The 19637-nt window shown below is 52.8% G+C and overlaps 1 non-coding gene across 1 annotated transcript; it reads left to right on the top strand.

The window, feature by feature from the left end:
* The first annotated feature begins 18701 nt into the window (after window positions 1–18701).
* On the top strand, window positions 18702–18810 carry LOC140693622 (U6 spliceosomal RNA). The gene has a single exon (XR_012069372.1). It is a non-coding gene; the product is annotated as a U6 spliceosomal RNA (small nuclear RNA).
* Window positions 18811–19637: the final 827 nt, after the last annotated feature.

Below are 19637 nucleotides of genomic sequence, written 5' to 3'. Positions count from 1 at the left end.
CAGCCCTCCCCCCCCGCGGGGGAGGGCCGCTCGCGAGACAAGACGCCGAGCAGGCGAGGAGGCGAGAGGTGTCTGCCGCGTCACAAGACCCCGGCCCCGCCGACACCACGAGGCACGGGAGACCGAGGTCGGGCCGGAGTCCGCACCCCTTCCTTGCCCCCGCCACCCACGGGCGGTGGAGGAGAGGCGAGGGGCCCGCAGGCAGAACGAGAAGAGAGGCCACGTTCACCATGAACGTCCCGTCCCTCGTCTGGCGCGGCTTAGGCCCGGCCCGGGAGAGCATGACGTCACCACATCGGTCAGGTGAGCGAGCGAGCGAGCGAGCCATGGGGCAGGGAAGCCCCAGAGCCAGAGGGGAGGGCCCGGCGAGGACAACCACCAGAGGAGGGCCTGCTTCAGCCTCGCCAGGCGCCACCCACTCCTCGTTCCTCTACGAGGAGAGTGGCCAACGACCCCAGGCGGAGAATGCCTGACACGCGGCACGGAGCCTGTGAGGGTGGGGTCGTGCCGGCCACCACCGGGTGCCTGCGGCAGGGAGCGCACGGGGTAAAAAGACCCACGCCGCCACCTCACCCCACCGCCCTCGGGCCACCAGAGACCGGAGGCGGCACCACGGGCCACGTCAGCCGGACGCACACACGAGAGCCGGCGCGCAGGCCCGAGCGGGCGGCTCAAGTGTCAGAAGCAGAGTCGGCTTCTACCAGGCCAGGGCTCACGCAGAGACAAAGCCCAAGAGCCCCACACGCGTCCGGAGACCCAACACTCGGTGACAAGACACCGAGAAAGACCGTGTCAGCACCTATCTGCTGGCAGAAAATGCCCAACACGACAGAAAAAATGACAGCGCCCGGAAACGGGTCGGGTCCACGATTTGCAGGGGGGCCCCCGGGACCTCGGTCCGGCCACCTGCCCCCAGCCCTACCCCCATAAATGGCAGCCCCGAAGCTCTCGGGGGCCATCTGATCGACCGGGGGGGGAGGGGGAGGGGTTGAGGAGGAGGAGGAGGAGGAGGAGGAGGAGGAGGAGGAGGAGGAGGAGGAGGAGGAGGAGGAGGAGGAGGAGGAGGAGGAGGAGGAGGAGGAGCAGTGGGAATGGGAAGGGACGAGAGGGAGACGGGATCGGGCCGGGGACGCCCTGCCCGTTTCTCGCCCGCGTGGTCGGGGACTCGGGGAGATGCCACAGAGGCGCCTCCGAGGAGAGGGCCCCCCACGAGGGACCGCTCCCGAGCACCGGGCCGGGGAAAGCCTGCCTCCCCCACATCCCTCGCAGGACGCCCCCGTGCCGGTCCCCGAGTCCGGATGAAGTCTCTGTCCCTCAAATGCCACCGGAACCCACGCGGGCAGACTTACGGGCCGGGGGGCGCCCTCCCTGGCCTCCCGCGCCAACAGGGGCCGGCCCAGCCACGTCTCCGGGTCCATCGGGACTCAGAAAACATTTCATCCAAGGAGGCGCCTCCGACGACCGGGAACCCCAGCGCGCCCGTCCCCGGCCTCACCGCACTGGGCCCGGGCCGCTCCTCGCCTCGGGAGCAGTCGTCCAAGGGACACAGACGAGGGCCGGACCACCTAGCCGCCGGCGGCCCGGGCGCGGGACACCCCGTCCCTTTCCCCCGCGGCGGCACGGCGCAGGCCGTGTCCGATCGGCTCGGGTCGGTCCCCGCGGCTGCAGGGGCACAGGCGGATGCTGGTCGACCAGGCCAGGCCACACGGCTTCGCCCTACACACGAGATCCCGGGAGCGCGGCGGCAGCCACCCCCTCATCAGCCTGCGAGTCCAATCTGCGCCGAGAGCAGGACACGCCCGCGGCTCAGCGCCACGGGGACTGTCACCGCCGGTGTCGCCAGCCTCCCCGAAGTCTGCCTCGGGCCCCGCCGCCGAGCCCCATCCCTTGCCGAGGTCGCCGACGCTCGGGAGAAGAGGGACGATCTCAAGAGCGGCAGCCAGATGGCGCCCGACAGCCGTCGCCAACGTCCCCGGAACCGATCCCGACCGCCGGCCGCCCAAACGCCCGAGCCCGTCCCGGGCTGAGGCGCCGGGCGGCCGGCCGGCGCGACCCCGTGGCGTCCGCCTCGGAGCCCGCTCACCCTCGTCACGGCACGGCACGGCACGGCACGGCGGCATGAGGAGACGCGACGCGACGCGACGCGACCCACCCCGGCAGCAGATCAGGGCGGGGAGGACGGAGGGAGCCGGGGTTTGGCAAGACACGGCCGGCCGGGCGGGCGGCTGCCGCGAAGGGGACGCGCTCCCCACGCGATTCCCCGGGCGGGGGAGATCACACGGACACGCCGGCGGGTGGCCCAGAGCGACCAGGACGAGATCCCGGGTTCCCGGCGGCGGGGGGGGGGGGTGGGAAGGGGAGGAGGGAAACAGGGAGGGAAGGCGGGGGCTGGCAAACCGAAACCAGGCGAGCGCTCCGAGAACAACGCAGGAATCGGCTTTGGAGTCCGTCCTCTCGAATGCAGGAGGTCTTTTGAAAGCAGACAGGCAAAGCCCAGAAGCTAGAAAAGAAAGGATGAAGACCGTCAACCCCATCGAAGTGGAAAGAAAAATCGATCTCGGCACAGATCGCGACAAAGCCCAAAGACAACAAATGGGCGCGTGGGGAAAACGCACTCGCGGTCGGTCGTGAGAACACGGACGTCAGCACGGCTGACCACAACCACAGGGAGGAGGAGGAAAAACAAAAAAATGCGGGCGGCGGTTGTGGGGGGGGGGGCGAGTCGATAGCCACCCGCTCGGTAAATCGAGGTTCAGTGCATCTACACAGAACAACACTGTGCATGGGCATCCGCGTGTCTGTGTGTGCATGTGTGCCCGTGTCTGTGTCTGTGTGTGTGTGTCGGTGTGTGTGTTTGACACACAGTCACACGTGGACAGGGAAACTGTAGCCCCATGTGGAAAAAAAAAAAAAACATGAAAACAAACGACAAAACCCACCACCAAAGGGAAATCAAGTTGTAGAACTTTCTCTGGGGTTTTAACAAAAAACAACAACAACAACAAACAAACAAACAAACAAAAATGTAGAAAAAGCACCACCACAGCCCATCAGGGGTTCCTCTCCTAAACAGTCCAAGAACTCGGTCAACTCCACCTCCTAGAAGCCAACAAACCAATGATGAAACACGGGCAGGAGACCCAAACTGACTTTTTCAGTTTAAAAGGAAAAAAAAATTATTTTGTATCCAAATGGGGAAGGGGCGGGGGCGGGGGAGGATGGTGTGTAGAACTCAGCGGCAGAGTGCCTGTCCAGCACGCGCAAGGTCCAGGGTTCGACCTTCAGGACCTCCGTTCAAGCAAATAAGGAAGTCGGTGAGTCAGGCAATCACTAAGTCAGGCAACAAACCAGCAAAAGAAACGAATTACCTCCCCTCCCCGAATAAGCAAACAACAACCAAAAACAACAACAGCAACAAGAACAACAACAACAAAAAAGCCTAAATAAATAAATATATGTAAATAAGTAAGCAAGTAAATAAACAAATAAGTAAGCAAAAACAATTTAAAAAGGGGGAAAACGCACGCATTTCTGTTTTTAAGAGATATCCAGACAGGCCCAGAACCTGGAATCACGACAGCAAGTTCCAAAAACAAGCAGAAAGTGCCTGCTTCTGACGGAACATGTGATAGAGACCACCGTTCGATGGGGCCGGGTGGGCGGGCTGGCGGGCGGACACAGAGCTATGGACTCATACCTGACAGAATCCGCTCTCCGACAGAAGACAGAAGGCAACACGGAACAGGGGTTGGCAGTGGGGGCGAGGGGGAGAGGGCAAAACGGAGGTGGAGGAAAGCCATTAGGGAATACAGGACAGAAGTCCCTCAAAACATCCCACAGGAAACTCCTGGAAGACCCGGCAGTTCCACTAAGGGCCCGCGGATGGACGAATGGACAGTGTCACGTGGTCTGGAGAGACCTACACCTTGAGGGGATGATGTTAACCAAGTGACCTAAGTCCAAGAGGGATGTTGTCACTTCGAGGCAGAATCCCCAAGACAATACGCAGGAACACATGCAAGGAAGCTGAAACAGACTCATGGATACCAAGAAGGATCAATGAGTGCAATGGGTGAGGGAGAGGAATAAGTACAAGCTTCCAGTTATCTCCAATTCTTAAATACATTAATCACGGGATGTCATGGACAGCAGGGCGAGTCGAGTCAATCCATACTATTGTCATGACGCTGTCCGGTGACGGATCCGTAACCAGACTCATCGCGGTGATCATCGTGGAACATGGAAGAATCCCGAATCGCTATGTTGGACACGTGAAAACTGACATCCTATTGTCAGGTCAATTATGAGAGAGAGTAGGAGAGAGAGAGAGAGAGAGAGAGAGAGAGAGAGAGAGAGAGGGGGGGGGGGAGGGAGGGAGGGAGGGAGGGAGGGAGGGAGAGAGAGAGAGAGAGAGAGAAAATTCTCACTGTCTTCCCAAAAAAAAAAAAAAGAGTTCAAAAAGAGTTCAGTGAGATAAAGAGTGGATGTAGGTGAGGGCAATAGGTGGAGGAGCTGAAAACCACGACGGCGACACATGTGCAGCATCCCACACGGTGGCAGTGTGGTCCTATGCATGCTCAGCCGTCTCCTAGCCACCTCCAAGTTGACATCCAGGGTCATCCTTTTAGGTTTCGTGGCTGCACTTTCGTCTGTCTCGGGCAATACTCTCTCTTGATTTTCCATGGGGGAAGGGAGGTGGGGTGGCCGGGCGGGCCACACCACGACACACCGCGTCGCGCGTGACCTGGATAACAGATACACACCCGTCCACCACCCACGGGCTCCGAAATCTGTCACTGGTCACAACGCACACTTCCTCGGTCCTTTACGGAGCGATGGCGGACCGAACAGGCAGCGGCCAACTTTGCCGTGCACACAATGACACTTCATCCCTCGTGGAAACAAACTGATGACGAGACAGCGTGGTCAGGGGGCGGGTGTCCTTTCAGGAAGACACAGTCATTGAAAGTCCTGCGCACGGGAACTGGGCCAAGGGAGATCTCCATCACCCTACCCAACCCCGATCCAAATTCTCATTCGGGCAGCTAAGGGTCAAGGTCAAAGTTTCTTTCTTCCCGGGGCGGGGGCGGGGGGGGGGGGGTCCTTTTGGGCCTCGATGGTTGTTCAGCTGGAGAGATCACCCTTGGGCTGCACATACATTTCGGGGTGGTCCATAGGGCTCCACGACTGTCCCGCCACCAGGCAGGTGGTTCCACCTGATGAAACCGGTCTGGTCTTTCGTTCCAGGAAGACAAAGGTCCGTGGCCGAAGCCAACGAGAAACCCCGGGTGTGAGTCCGGAGCGCCACCACTCAGGAAGATGTCTAGGCGTCGGGCTCGAAGAGGCTCGGGCGGCCTGAAAAACGCATGCGGGTTCAGGTCCACTTTCCAAGCGGCCTCCACAGCAATGGGCAGGAGGAGGGTCTCGAGAGGGGACACGGCAGTGATCTCTCTCCAGCAGATGTCCAGCTGCTCAGTCCGGCTCGGCGGGGCTTCAGGGAAAGGGCGGCTTTGGTTCTCGAGGATGCCAAGTCCAAAGCGGGAGAACCATGGGCAACGGGAGTCGGAAGAGCGTTGGCCAACTATCGGAGAAAACTCGAAGCACGCGTGACGTGGCCCAGCGTATCAGTGGAAGGCGGGGCGGGGTGGGGAGGGGGAGGGTGGCGGGAAGCACGCAAAGATGATGACACAGAACCGCATTCTCATCTCTATCACGCTGTACGAGAGTTTCCACTGAGACATGCTCCCCTTCCCCTGGTCTCTCCAAGGACGCGCATTTCTACCAAAAATCACCCCCATTCAGACTTGTCAGCTGGCCAGATCAGCATGCTTCCACGAAATTCGGCCTGAAGATGGACAGACGTCCATTAAGCATAGCCATCGCCCCTAGAGGCTCTCGGACACCCGCTCTGCTGGAACGTTTCCTAAGGACGGCAGACGAAGATGGTCTCCACATGCTTTCCAGGAGACGTTCCTCAGAACGAGACCGTGACTATTCCGGAGACCGTGACTATTCCGAAGCAAGCCCGAATCGGTCACAGCAAATGTTCACGAGGAAGTCACGGTGAACCATCTGGGACACCAGTCTTTCCCAACCGGTCCACGTACGGACACGATTTGGTCCTAGCCAGAAACAGACACTTTCTCCTCACAGCATCCTTTTATTTTATTTTATTTTATTTTATTTTATTTTATTTTACTTGTATGTATATATGTATGTATGCACATACGTATGTATGTATGTACGTACGTACGTATGTAAGTAAGTAAGTATGTATGTATTCCGGTCTGTCTGTCTGTCTGTCTGTCTGTCGGTCCATCCGTCCTCCGAAGGTATACCAGTCATGTCGGCCAACACACTGACAGATCTCGAGTCTTTCCTATCAGAAGGATATCAAAGCACGTCCCCTTCGACTCATGGAGCCAGGAACGAACGCTTCCGTATCTCATCTTCTTTGGAAACGATCTAAACATTCCAGGGATGTCGCCAGACGCTCCAGTTGCAAGGGACCAAAAACTACGTGGAGGAGGCACCAATTTTTCAGAGACGGGCCGCCTCCGCCCCCCCCCCCCCCAACACACACACTACCCCCCAGGACTGCTTGGGATGTGAACACTTCCTGAGACTTGAGACCGAGCCAGCCATCGCTCCCAGACTCTTTATTTTATTTTATTTTATTTTATTTTATTTTATTTTATTTTATTTTTCTGGCTGACACATTTCATGGCAGAGGTAACCCACAGGAACTTCAAGGATTCGGGGTAAACCTAGGGAGGCAAAAAGTTTCACCTCGAACGCTGCTCGTCACAATCAAGACATGGCTCTTTTCACGAGACCAATCCCTTGACATTTGGTTTTCTGGATGGAAGGATCTGTCCTAGATCATGTCAACCTGAAGGAAAACATTTGGGTTCCTGCCTGTTCGCATTCCCTGCCTGCATGTTCCCTTGAAAACCAGTTCCATAGAGCTCTTTCGTGAATGAACTCTGGCAAGTGTATCTGGAGGGAGAAACACGTCAGGCCTACAAGCCGGGGACGTACACACGTGCCTACATGCATACATGGGACTGGGCCCTTTCCAGATCCTTGGACGGCAGTACCATAGAAATGAGGATGGCTTCCACAAGACTCTCAGGCAAGCCAAGCTCTGTTGCGAAAGCGATAGCTTGTGCACAAAGGAGAAGGTGGCATGACGGGAGGTGGGGGAAGGGGAGCACCAGCTCCCTGAGCAGCAGGGGCCACTTGCTTTTCTACCTAAAGGAAGGGCTTTGTCTCAGGATCACTGATCACTTCCACAAATCATCCAATATCTTGGATCGGCCGCAGGCGCCTCCAGGGTGCAGAGCCATCGCCCCAGGCTCTGTGGGGAATAGAGAAGACTTCCGTGAGGGGAAAGAAATGCATGAGAATTTTCTGCAAGAAAGCTCAGGAACACATCATGTAAACATGGAGAGTTGAGCTTCCTGTCTTGTGACAACTAGGTCTGCTGGGTCATGTCACAGAGAGCAAGCGAATCCTTTATTCCCCTGAGCCTTTTTCTTTTTCTTTCTCTTTCTTTCTTTGTTCTTTTTTCCCTTTAGAGTGTGTGTGTGTGTGTGTGTGTGTGTCTGTCTGTCTGTCTGTCTGTCTGTGTGTGTCTGTGTATGTCTCTGAAACTCAGGTAATGCCCTGTCTCATACAGACGAGACCAGCAGATCGACATGACCAGAGACTTTGTAGCTTTCATTTAAAAACTATAGGTCACTCATGAGTCGGGTAGGACGGGTGCTGCGTCCAGCGCAGTTCGGGACCGTGTCTGAGGACGGGCGACGCAAGAATTAAGAAACAAAGAGACAAAGTAAAGAGCAAAAATGAGACCAGGGGACTCAAGGTCTCGTGGATCTAGAGTGCCAAAAGCCTGGTCGACATCCTGTTTATTGGGAGTCTACGGCTCAGGGGGGAAAAAAAAAAAAAAAAAAGATATGCGATCAAAGAGGTGGGGCTTTAGATATTTCATACCAGAAGCACGAAGTTCTGCTTGCTGGCTAACTGATTCATTTCAGGCCTAACCCTTCCAGGAACAATCACCCTCCTCCGGGGATGCAAAATTTCTAAGTGTATATCCTGTGATTGCCTCTGGGACATCTCGAGATAGCAAATATTTCCCCGGGGTTAAACCGCAGGCTTTCCTGCCAGAACCAAGTTCTGTTAATGGCTGATCTGGCTTCCCATGACCGTCCATTGTTTTACCCTAAGGAAATATCTGCCATCCTTTGTGCCCTCACGGTCAATCTCAGGATTGCCCCTCACACAATTTCTTTAGCATCATGCATGTTCTAGGTCATCTACTGTGTAAAACATGAAAACAAAGCAAGCATGTGCATTTTTAAGCAAGTTAAGTGTGAATGTAAGATTTTAAGCTCATGGAAATGTTGGTGCAGCTTGGTTTCTAGTTGCTTGTTTTCCAGCAGCTTGTTTCCCAGCAGACGCGTAGGACACTAGAGAACCCACTCACTTAGAAAGAACCGATGGGACGGGTAAGGTTTTTCGGTTCGGAGGGTGAAAGCTTTTAAACTCTGCGTGGAAAAAAAGACGTTTCAGATGTATATTTCTCCTTAAGAAGGCTGCGAATTAGAGTTTCGACGAGGGAGCCCTCGCAGCAGTGTGCACGTTTAAAAAGGCCTCCGCGTGCCCCCCCCCCCTTTTTTTTGTTTCTTCCATTTGGTTTCAGGTTCTACCTGATTCAGCCCCCTGGCCTCAGTCTCAGGCCATTGTGGGCTATGTAGACGTTTCTGACGTTGTCGAGACGGACAAGATAAGGACGGTTCCCCCAGAGAACAGGGCCGCTGCTTCTATGAGATCAAAAAGCTGACCTGCTCATCCAGCTCTATGTTTAGGAATTTGCTCCTTTCTGGGAAAGCGTAGAGCTCTGCGGTAGAGTGCGTGCTCAGCATGCACAGGGCCTTGGGCTCAGTCCCCACTACCACCACTGAAAACGTAGAATAAATCTAAATAATTACTTAAAACGTAGATAAAGACACCTAACGACCCGTCCCCCCTCCGAAAAGATAAAAACTTTTTGTTAAAAAAAAAAATCTGTTTTTTAAATTAAAAAGACAGGAGGAGGAAGAGGACGAGGACGAGGAGGAGGAGGAGAAATTAGCTTCTTTCCAACAAGGAGATTTCCAGGTCAAATGGAGAGCCAAATATTTCTATGTTCTAAGACTTCAGCTTTCCACGTATCCTGGTGTCAAAACGTCTGCACGGGTAAAGATTGTTCATCATTCTGTGACTACGCACTTCCTGCATTTTGGAGTGTTCATCTGTCCTTTCTCTCAGGAATAGATGATCATCATAAACAGCAGTTCTGTTGATTAAACCCCCTTTTAAAATATCGTTGTTTCATGTTCACTAAAGTTACCTAATAATCACTTCACAATCTATGGAAGTCAAATCATTGTGCTGTACACCTGAAACTGATAGAGGGCTGTATGTCAAACCTATCTCAATAAAACTGAAAAAAGAAAAGAAGAAGAAGAAAAGAAAAGTCGGCTCGGGGCATCCGATAAAGGCCCTCTTTCTGAGCGCACAAGTCAACCTCGGGCCGATTCACCCTGACCCTGAAGAAGGGCAAAAATCACCCTCCACTCTATCTCCCGTTAGGTCCCGGACACTAGCCAGAGTTCCCCCTCCCTCAACCCCCACCCCGTTCCTGCGTCACACTGTGTGGGCTCAGGCACACAACCTATCGGTTTCCTTGAGCGTGTGGAATGAATATCGCCCGAAGGGAATTTCCTGTGTTGTCGTTTAAATAAGCTGACGTGTTAATCAGTGCTACGGAGGGACACATTCCCTTTGACCTGATCAACCAGAATGACATCCCAGGACCCAGGAATGTACAATATCATGGATTTGAAAGTATCTTAGAATTCAGAAATCATGGTGATGTGGGTCTGATGACCTAGCTGGCTCCATACAAACCAAGAGATGAAGGTGCCCAACGTTTTCACTCGATGCTGCCTAAGTTCTTGACAGTCACTTTAAAAAAGGAAAAGGAAAATTTGGATGGCACGCTTAGTTTTGATAATGCCCTCTGACTGCATGGTGAAACGCAAGGAAAAGCCGTGACGCTCGCCCACGGTATAGAGAGAAACGCAGAACCGTGTTTCTGGTAGCCTTCTTCACCGCTGCGCCAAGGCGGGAGCGACGGCTACCTCATGCAAAGGAGGAGAGGACGGGTATCTCGGCCCCGTCACACAATGCCAGGCAGAAGAAACCTTCTCTGATGAGACATAAGCGTGTCAAAGCGCATCCCTGCGTCGAAGGCTTCGGTTTCCCGGGGAAGGGGGTCGAGCCGAGGGACCCAGGCCCCCACGTCAGTCAGTCAGTCTTTCACTGGATTCACTGGCCTCGCTCTTACCCCTCAGCAATGGCCGCTCAGATTGCTCACGGGTGTCTTTACCTTCTGGCTTTAGGAAGGACTTTAAACTTCGGCTGAGGGGCAGACACCCAGAAGGGTTCTTTCAGTTCACCCCATCTTAGGGAATGCCATAGCCAACACGTTGGTTTTCATCCCATCGTGGGCCTACCTACCGGAGAGTTTTGCTGCTTAAAAGTCCCCTGTGCTCCACCTATTCATCAACAACCCCCCCCCCGCCACAACACACACACACACACACACACACACACACACACACACACAGAGAGAGAGGGAGAGAGAGAGAGAGAGAGAGAGAGAGACAACCTTCACCCCCGCACACACACAACCCCACTCATCTTTTCACCCTCTCTGGGCTTTTGCCCTTTTGAGAATGAACGTCATCCAGAGCCGGTACCCTACAGGATGCCACCTTTTCAGATTGGCTCCTTTCAGGGAGTCATGTGCACGCAGAAACTGCCCCGCCTGTCTCCCACAGGTCTCTCGGCTCCACGGGCCCCTGGCTTCCTTTTTAGAGCCAAATCACATGCCGTGGCACGGACCTAGCCCGGGCTACGTGTCCCTTCACCTCTTGAAGGACGCGTCTGTCTCGGTCGCCTCCACGGTTCCGGCGGTGATGAAGCAAGCCCCTCCGCCCCCCACCCCCACCCCCACCCCCACCCCCACCCCGCCCGCCATCCAGGTCCGTCCGTCCGCGTTCAGGTTTCCGCGTGGACGGAGCCCCGAGGGCTAGGCCTCAGGGTGAGGGTGGTATGGCGGGTGGCGGGTGGCACACTGAAGGGTCCGAAATCCGGAGGATGCCGGCAAGGAAGGTCGCCAGGTCAAAGCCTTCCTTCCCTCCCTCCGTCTCCTTAGGGTGGATGGCTGGGCCCATGAATTCAGAGAGGACACGAGACACATGGTGTGAACCGAGATTCCCAAGCCAGGAGACCTGGTGGAGGGTAAAGAAACGAGCTTATTGCGGGGGGGGGGCCGGGGGGGATGGGGGGGTTCTTAGGACTGCAGCCCAGGAGACACAGATGCAAGAAAGAAGCACTGGAAGTGTGTGTCACCAGACTACCCCACGGGGCAAGTGGAGAAGGGGAAACGAAAGAAAACACCACAAGAGCAAGGCGGGAACTTTGAAACGACAAGGCTGCAGCTAGCAGCTGCTGGCAGATTTGTTTTTGAAACCGGTTGGTGGCGCCCTTGAGCTTGATACAGTTCTGACCACTCATGCCCCCCCTCCCCCCATGGATGCCGGTGTCGGGACCCAGGGGAGGCCACCCCAAACATGTATGTGCCTCCGTGGCACACGGATAGGTTAGAAATGAGAGTGACCGAAGAAGCCGAGGGGCCAGCAGACGCAAGAGGGACCGGACCCTCAGACTCTTCTTTCTGTCTCCCTGAAAGCGGGAAATCAATTACTTCCGTGGAGGGTGCCCTCCCTGCATCTGGACTTAGGAAATCACCCTGCTCTCCCACTGAGAGCCTTCAGGCCCCGGAAGCCTAGAGAAAACCAACCAACCTCGTGACTTCTTTCAGGGGCTTCCCCCCCAAAACCCAAACTCCGTCTCGATTCTTCACAGACGGGTCACCCAAAACCAAAGTCTCTCAGCCCGGTCCATTTCGCACAAAGGGCTGATTTCTTGTCCTAAAACGGAGAAAAGCTGCCTGCTTCGGGGACACATGAGTGCTTGAATGAAAGACAGGAGGTGGTTCCCTGTCGCTCCTGCTCAACGATCCGTCTGGGGTCCATTTTTGGATCAGTCCAGCCCAGAGGACTCAAGATGTGTAGAGGGAGGGGACAACGTGCCCCTCCCCGAAACAAGACTATGTCTGCAACCAAGTTCCTCCCACTGGCCGTCCAGCTCCATTTTGGATGACTGAATCCTGGTTCACCTCATTTGGCTGTTTTGTTTTGTTTCGTTGTGTTTGTTCTTGTTTTTGTTTTTTGATTAATAGACTTTATTTCCTAGAGCAGTTTCAGGCTCACAGCAGAATTGAGCAGAAAATACAGAGAGTTCTCACACAGCCCTCCCCACCCACACATATATCCTCCCCTCCCCTCAACATCCCTCATCAGTGTGGCCTATTTGGTCAAACTGGTGGTCCGACATGGACACGCTATTATCAATCAAAGTCCATAGTTTACATGACGGTTCACTCTTGATGTCGTACGTTCTATGGGTTTTGACAAATGCATAATGACATGTAGCCACCACTATGGTATCCGACGGAATAATTTCATCGCCTTAAAAAAATCCCACACGCTGTATCTGTTCATTCCTCCTTCCCTCCCTCTCCCCAAACCCCTGGATACCACGATCTTTTTATTGTTTCTAGAGCTTTGCCTTTTCCAGGATGTCCTTTGGTTGGAATTGTCCAGTTGGTAACATTTTCAGACCGGTTTCTTCGATTTAGTAAGATGTCTTCTAAGTTTCTTCCATGTCTTTCATGTCTTGATAGCTAATTTCCTTGTCTTTCTTTCTTTTTTATTCATTTATTTATTTTTTAATTTTTTACTGCACACATATTTTTTAATTTACATATACGTACTGTTCATTGTTTCCAGGAAGGTTTAGCGCTTTAGCTTTTTAAACTTACCTAGTTATCAAAGGAATAAAGCCAACCGCAAAATAAGAATGAATTCAAAAAGATACACACACCCTGCTATTAACAGCAACATCATTTATAATGGCCAAGATACGGAAGCATCCTAAGTGCACATCAATATTTGAATAGATAAAGAAGAGGGGACACACACACACACACACACACACACACATATACACACACGGAATGGAATACAATTCACCCGTAAGAAAGGAGGATATTTTGCCATTTGTGGCCTTTCCTTTCCTTTTTTTTTTTTTTTTTTCCCCTCCTCCACTTTAAAAATCAGAATTTTATAACTGGGATAAACACTTCCATTGCGTCAAAAACAGTAAAATGCCTAGAAATAAACTTAATCGAGGAGGTTACCTATACTCCAGAATCTGAAATGACACAAAGAAATGGAAAGCTGTCTTGTGCTCTTGCATTGGCAGAATCAATACTATCAAAATGGCCACACTACCCAAAGTAATCCGCAGGTTCCATGCAACCCCTGTCAAAATACTCACGACATTCCTCACAGAACTAGAACAAACAATTTCAAAATTTATAAGGAACAACGGAAGACCCTAAACAGGCAAAGCCATCTTTTGTAGGTCTCCTCTCTCTCTCTCTCTCTCCCTCTCTCTCTCTCTCTTTCTCTCTCTCTCCCCCCTCCCTCCCTCCCTCCCTCCCTTTCTCTGTCATCTTTTTGTTCTCTTTTCTTAGGGTTTGATGACTTGAGACGATCCTTTAACATTCCTTGTAAAGCCGGCTTGATGGTGCTGAAATCTTGTCGCTTTCGTTTATCTGTGAAGCTTTTGATTTCTCCCTCAAATCTGAACGAGAGCCTTGCTGAATAGAGTATTCTTGGCTGTCAGTTTTCCCCTTTCATCACTTTCAATATGTTGTGCCACCCACTTCTGGCCTGTAGAGTTTCTGCTGAAAAATCAGCTGATAACCTTACGGGAGTTCCCTTGTATGTTATTTGTTGCTTTTCTCTCGCTCATTTTAATATTTTCTCCTTACCCTTAATTTTGGTCAATTTGATGATGATGTGTCTCGGTGTGTTCCCGTATGGTACTCTCGGCACTTCCACCTCATTTGGTTATTTAAAGGATCTTCAGTCTGTTCAATTCATAGGAGAGAACTTCCACACGTATTTCTTCTCAGTTTTATGAAACAAAGAAGGACCCAGAAAACTGGCAAAACATAAATGCTCTTCTATTGGGTTGAGCAAAGACAGGCCCTGGCCGGGGAGGGGGGGGTGCTGGAGGGTCGGGGGGGGCGGTGTAGAGAAGGATATAGATCAGCGTTAGAGTGCCTGCTTAGCATGCATGATGTCCTGGGTTCAAACCCCAGAACCACCATTAAAATAAATAAATTACCTAATCAAACCCATGCCCCTCCCCCCCAAAATAGAAGGAGAAAAGAGTGAGAGACAGAGACAGAGACAGAGACAGACCATCGGGAAAAGTAGCTGCACTAATACTTCCAAGAAACAGGACAACATAAAGATAATGGAAGAAATGCTGGATAGTGAACAGCCACGGGTGGTTGGCACAGACCCATAGCTTCTGGGGTCACTAAAGAAAAAGAATATGAGAATCATACGGATCAGGAGATTGGGTCTGAATTTTGTGCCGTTTGACTTGTGCCAGTTACAAACGTCATGCACAAGGAAGATGACAGGCTACTTTATTGTCTGAAATGAGATACTTGAAAGTGAAAAGAGGTGCTATACAATCGTGCCTGGACTGGGATTTTTCTAAGGGAGCCCAAATCCTTTACAATATATATCATGTTTTCAAAAATGAATATCATTCCTGGACAACACTTCAGCAATTTTTTTCTGTGTTATCAGTAAACATTTTTAAAAACATCAGTAATAAAGGAAGAGGGAGAGAGAAAGAGAGAGAGAGAGAACAGGAGTAACTATACGCGCGCGTGCGTGCATGCGTGTGTGTGTGCGTGTGTGTGTGTGTGTGTGCGTGTGCGTGTGCGTGTGCGTGTGCGTGTGTGTGTGTGTGTGTGTGTTGAGGTGGGGGCCTAAAAGAGGATGAGGATTCTTTTCATCGAGGTCTGTTTGTACAGAATTCTCTCCTTCTCCGCTTTACACTGTGAAGGAAAAGCCCAGATGGGCTAACAAGCTAAGTCACAAATCTAAGTGTAACAAGTGTCGGATTCCTGATCTGAGGTCTGCTGGGCTAACTCGTAAATCTAAATTAATAAGTGTCGGTTTGCTGATTCCCTATTCATGCTTTGCTAGCCAGCTGGATTTTCAAAGAGACATATCTGGCCTTGAAATGTCGGTTTGCCGCCTCACTGCCTCTACTCTTGTGATAATGTTGTTGCTAAAGCTATCGCGTGCCTATTGGCCGAATACCCCAAGCTTGTACTTAACCCTATAAAACCTCACGTGCACGTCTTGGGGGTGCTCAGGGCTTAGGAGCAGAAGCCCCTCTGAGCCCGCCGGCGTAAGAAATCTGAGTACTCCAACCCTCCGAGTGGTGCTTGTTTCTTGGCTGGCCTGTCATTTCCAAAACAGCACCATTGACACTAAGAACGTCACTCTCGTTCCGGCATAAAGAAGACATCTGGGGAGGGTGGGGTCGGGGGTGGGGTGTAGATCTACGTTATGTCCTGATTCCAGGAAGGAAAGGGGCCAGGGTCAGCGTGCCCTTCTTTCTGGGGTATCTGTCTGTTCGCTTTTGGTGTTCGGCTGGTTTGGTTATTTCGGCTTTCTGTTTGGTTCCTTTCACAGATCCAGTGGCTCAAAGCAGCATTCTGATTTTCTTTTCTCCTGGGGTTTGGCTTTTGATAGGTAGAGGGACAGGGCCCACGCAGGGGTGGGGGTGGGGGTGGGGGTGGGGGTCACTGCGGCAGAGAAAGGGAGGCGGCTATGGTGAAATCATCGAGCTGAGGGGATTTCTACGAGAGGGACTCTCCGAAGTGAATGGGGTCCAAGGAGATCATCAGGGTTTCTGTGTGCTCGGTTGGTTTTGTTCGTGCGTGTGTTTGTTTTTTCTGGACGAGGCCAAAGAACTCCTCGGGTGGAGGTGCGTGTCCGAAGGGTCTGACAGGATGGGAGGATGCGGGGCGAGTCAGTCCATGTGCCCAGAAAGAGAGAGAACCTGTCATAGCTGAGACTCAGGCCTTTTTTGGACCTAGGCCCAGAGAGCAGTTCGGCTCCGAGCATTCACGGAGAAGTTCGTCGCCACCTCAGTCGTGTCCCCCACCCCCGCCCTCCCCCGCGCCTCGGCCCCCAGTGAAGGAGGAATCATGAAGTGGCCGCACTTAGGCTAAGCCAATTTTTGGCTTTATGCTTACTGCTTGCTTTTAGAACGATCAGCAAACTCGACTGACCAGACACCGCTCCCAGCCCCAGGCCCACTGTTCAAAGCAGCTAAAGTTGTCGATTCTAACTGTTTGATTGGACCTTCCTCTGATCGTTCAAATTGACAATCATGTTTGACGTCTGAGTCTTGCCCCAGGAAGGGAGTCACGGGAGGATAAGCTCAGGAGAACGACCAGCCCCCTCCCACCCCCCCACCCCGAGTTCCTCCGTGGCGCTGGTGCCGCCGGGTGAGTCTGACCAGAGAAAGAAGGTCACGGGCTGATGACCTACTAGACCACCAGGAGGTCCCATGTTACCAGACACTCATCCAGATTTAGGAGGAAGTTTTATCAGAGACCTTTGTTGATCATGAGCACCTTTTATACTCCCGCCTGTTGTGATTCCCTTTCATGCTCCAACCTGTTCGTCCACAGAAGCATGAAACCCCAACCCCAAGACGGGTTCACAGTTTGGAAGGCACTAGCCTGCTGTGAGTCCCCTTTGCCCAGCAAAGCAATCAAGCTGCCTCTTTTCTTCTAAACTCTAAGACCCTGTCTCTGGGTTATTTGGCTCGTCAGGGACGGGGTTGGGGAGGGCGATCTTTCGGCAACACCCGCACAAGTTTCCCTGAGTGGCAGGAACCAGCGTGGCCCTCAGGCCTCAGCCCCGCAGGCAGGCAGGCAGGCAGGCAGGCAGGCAGGCAGGCAGGCAGGCAGGCAGAGCTGGAGCGACCGTTGGTCCCGCCCCCGCCCGCGCACCTCCCCCCCCGCCCCCCGCCGCTGCTTCCGCCGCCGCCGCCGCCGCCGCCACCGCCGCCGCCACTGCCGCCGCCGCCCAGGCCTCCTCCACCGATCGGTCCCAAATCGGGTCCTAAATCGACTGGACTGTCTCCTGGAAGCGGGGGCGGGGACGTCAGGAGGATCCATTCGGCAGGGCCTCGTTCAATCGCTTCATTCAAATGCAGAAAGCTCTGTGCTCAGGTCAGAGCCTTTGACTTGGCCTCCGGCTCCTCTCCGTTGAACGGCTTTTGTTTTTTGGTTTCAATTTCCCCACCCTTAGGCCACCCCGTCCCAACTGCACGGAGGGAGGCGGGAGGGAGGGGGGAGAATCTCGCCTGGTCTCAGGCCAAAGGAGTCCCCTCCTTTTCCTAACCTGGGTAAACCCCACTAAACCGTTTGAGAATCATGGAAGGGCATGGAAGCAGACCTCTGACTTGATAGATTCCTCTGGGATGGGAGACTTTAAAAAAAAAAAAAATTCTTTTTCCCCTGCTTCCAGGGAGGCAGAAAGGAGGGACAGAGTGTTCCTCTTGCCTCGGGCAGTTCTTTCTTTGTTTGTTTCTTTCTTTTGTTAAATCATGCTTTTTTTTTTTTTTCCTTTTTTTCCTTCCAGTTTTATTGAGACACAGTTGACATACAGCAGTGTATACTTTGGGGGGCGGGCGGGGAGAGGAATTCGATTTTATGCATTTATTTTTGACCGGAGGTACTGGGGATTTAACCCAAGACCTTGTGCTTGCTTGCTAAGCACACACTCTACCACTGACCTATACCCTCCCCCTTGGCCACTTGTGAAGTCCCTTTCATTCAGCATAATCCATCGGGCACTTGCATTTTGGGGCAGCCTACTCTGGACCCCAACATTTCCCTATTCTGTAACTTCCCTGGAAGTTTTACACATTAAAAGCTGGGCTGTTGACTGTGCGTGTGCGTGTGCGTCCGTGCGTGCGTGCGTGCGTGCGGTCTGGGGGCAGGAGGGAGGGAATGGTTTCCTAGGGGGCCTGCGTTTCATGGACCCAGTTTCTTAGTTCTGAGAACAGGTCTGTTCAAGGAAACAGTTGTAGTATCTCGTCTCAGGAGGCGGTGGTGTCGATGGGCTTCTGAAGCTAGGCCTAGGGAGCAAGCAGTCAGGTATCGCCTAAGAGGCACTTGTGTGGACAACCAAAGTACAGCACAAAGGTGAATCGTCGGAGCAGATGAGAAACCAGATTCAGGGCCGGGAGTAGGGGGTCAGTCTGGTAGGAGATTTCCACACATCGGGGTCATCGAAACGGCTCGAGCAGTTTGAAATGCCTCTGATGATGTCCTGGGGTGTTCGGCTCAACTCTCTGAGCGGCTCCCCCGAAAACAGGCCCGAGGATGGTTTCCACAGGAGCTGTTGTGGCCATTTCTCTGACGTTTACCTCCCGTTGTCCAGCTTCCGTCTGCAGGGCTTCAGGAGACGGAGCGTTTTCGTACTCAATGATGCCAAGGCAAAAGGGTGAGAGAAAATGGGAAACATTCGTGGAGAGGGTCCTAGGCAGATAGTGGAGGCAACTAGAAGACCTTCAGTCTCCGGGCTGGCTTTCAGGTTGAGACAAAAACCCTAAGGAAAGCGCTTGCTGCCACAGCACATAGACTAACATGGGAACCATCCAGAGAAGATCAGCACGGCCCCTGAACGTGGATGACACACGCCCATGCGTGAAGCGTTCCATAGTTTTAGTGAAGTCAGTCACCCAGGGAAAGACAGATATCCTATGCCATCACTTCTAGGTGGGATCTGAAAGTAAGTCAAGACACCCATCCATACATAAATAACTCCATTTTAAAAAGACTCCGAGGAACCTATTTACAAAACAGAAACAGACTGGACTCGCAGACATGGAAAAGAAACCGATGGTTAACACAGGGGACAGGGTAGGGTGGAGGAACGGGGTAAGGCGGAGGGATAAATCAGGAGTTTGGGATTAGCAGATATAAACCACCCTATACAAACTAGGTACACAAGTAGGTCCTACTGTCTAGCACAGGGAACTATGTTCAATAGCTTGTAATAACCTATCCTGAAAAAGTATACGTGTGTGTGTGTGTGTGTGTGTGTGTGTGTGTGTGAATAAGTGAATCACTATGCCGTACGTCATAAATGAACACAACATTGTAAGTCAACTATACTTCCATTGACAGAGAGTTCCTACAATAAGCAGGCAGACAGACCGACAGACCGTCAGACAGACAGGCAGGCAGGCAGACAGACAGACAGACAGACAGACACACACACACACACACACACACACACACACACACACACACACACACTGTCTGTCTGTCTGTCTGTCTGTCTGTCTGTCTCTCTCTCTCTCTCTTTCTCTGTCTGTCTGTCTATCTGTCTGTCTCTCTTCTAAGGGTGGAGAAGAGTTTGCTGAGCTATTTCGGGGGCCCGCTCATCCTAGTTCCTATCTCCAAGTTGGTTCAAAGTCCAAAAGGCCGTCAAGCACTTAGTCAGATAGGTCCCTCGAAGAATACCTCCCACATCACGATGACAGACTTC

This window comes from Vicugna pacos, unplaced genomic scaffold (genome assembly GCF_048564905.1).
Source record: "Vicugna pacos unplaced genomic scaffold, VicPac4 scaffold_19, whole genome shotgun sequence".
NCBI lineage: Eukaryota > Metazoa > Chordata > Mammalia > Artiodactyla > Camelidae > Vicugna > Vicugna pacos.
The sequence above is the reverse complement of the archived record's forward strand: the minus strand, read 5'-3'. Positions and strand labels throughout refer to the sequence as shown.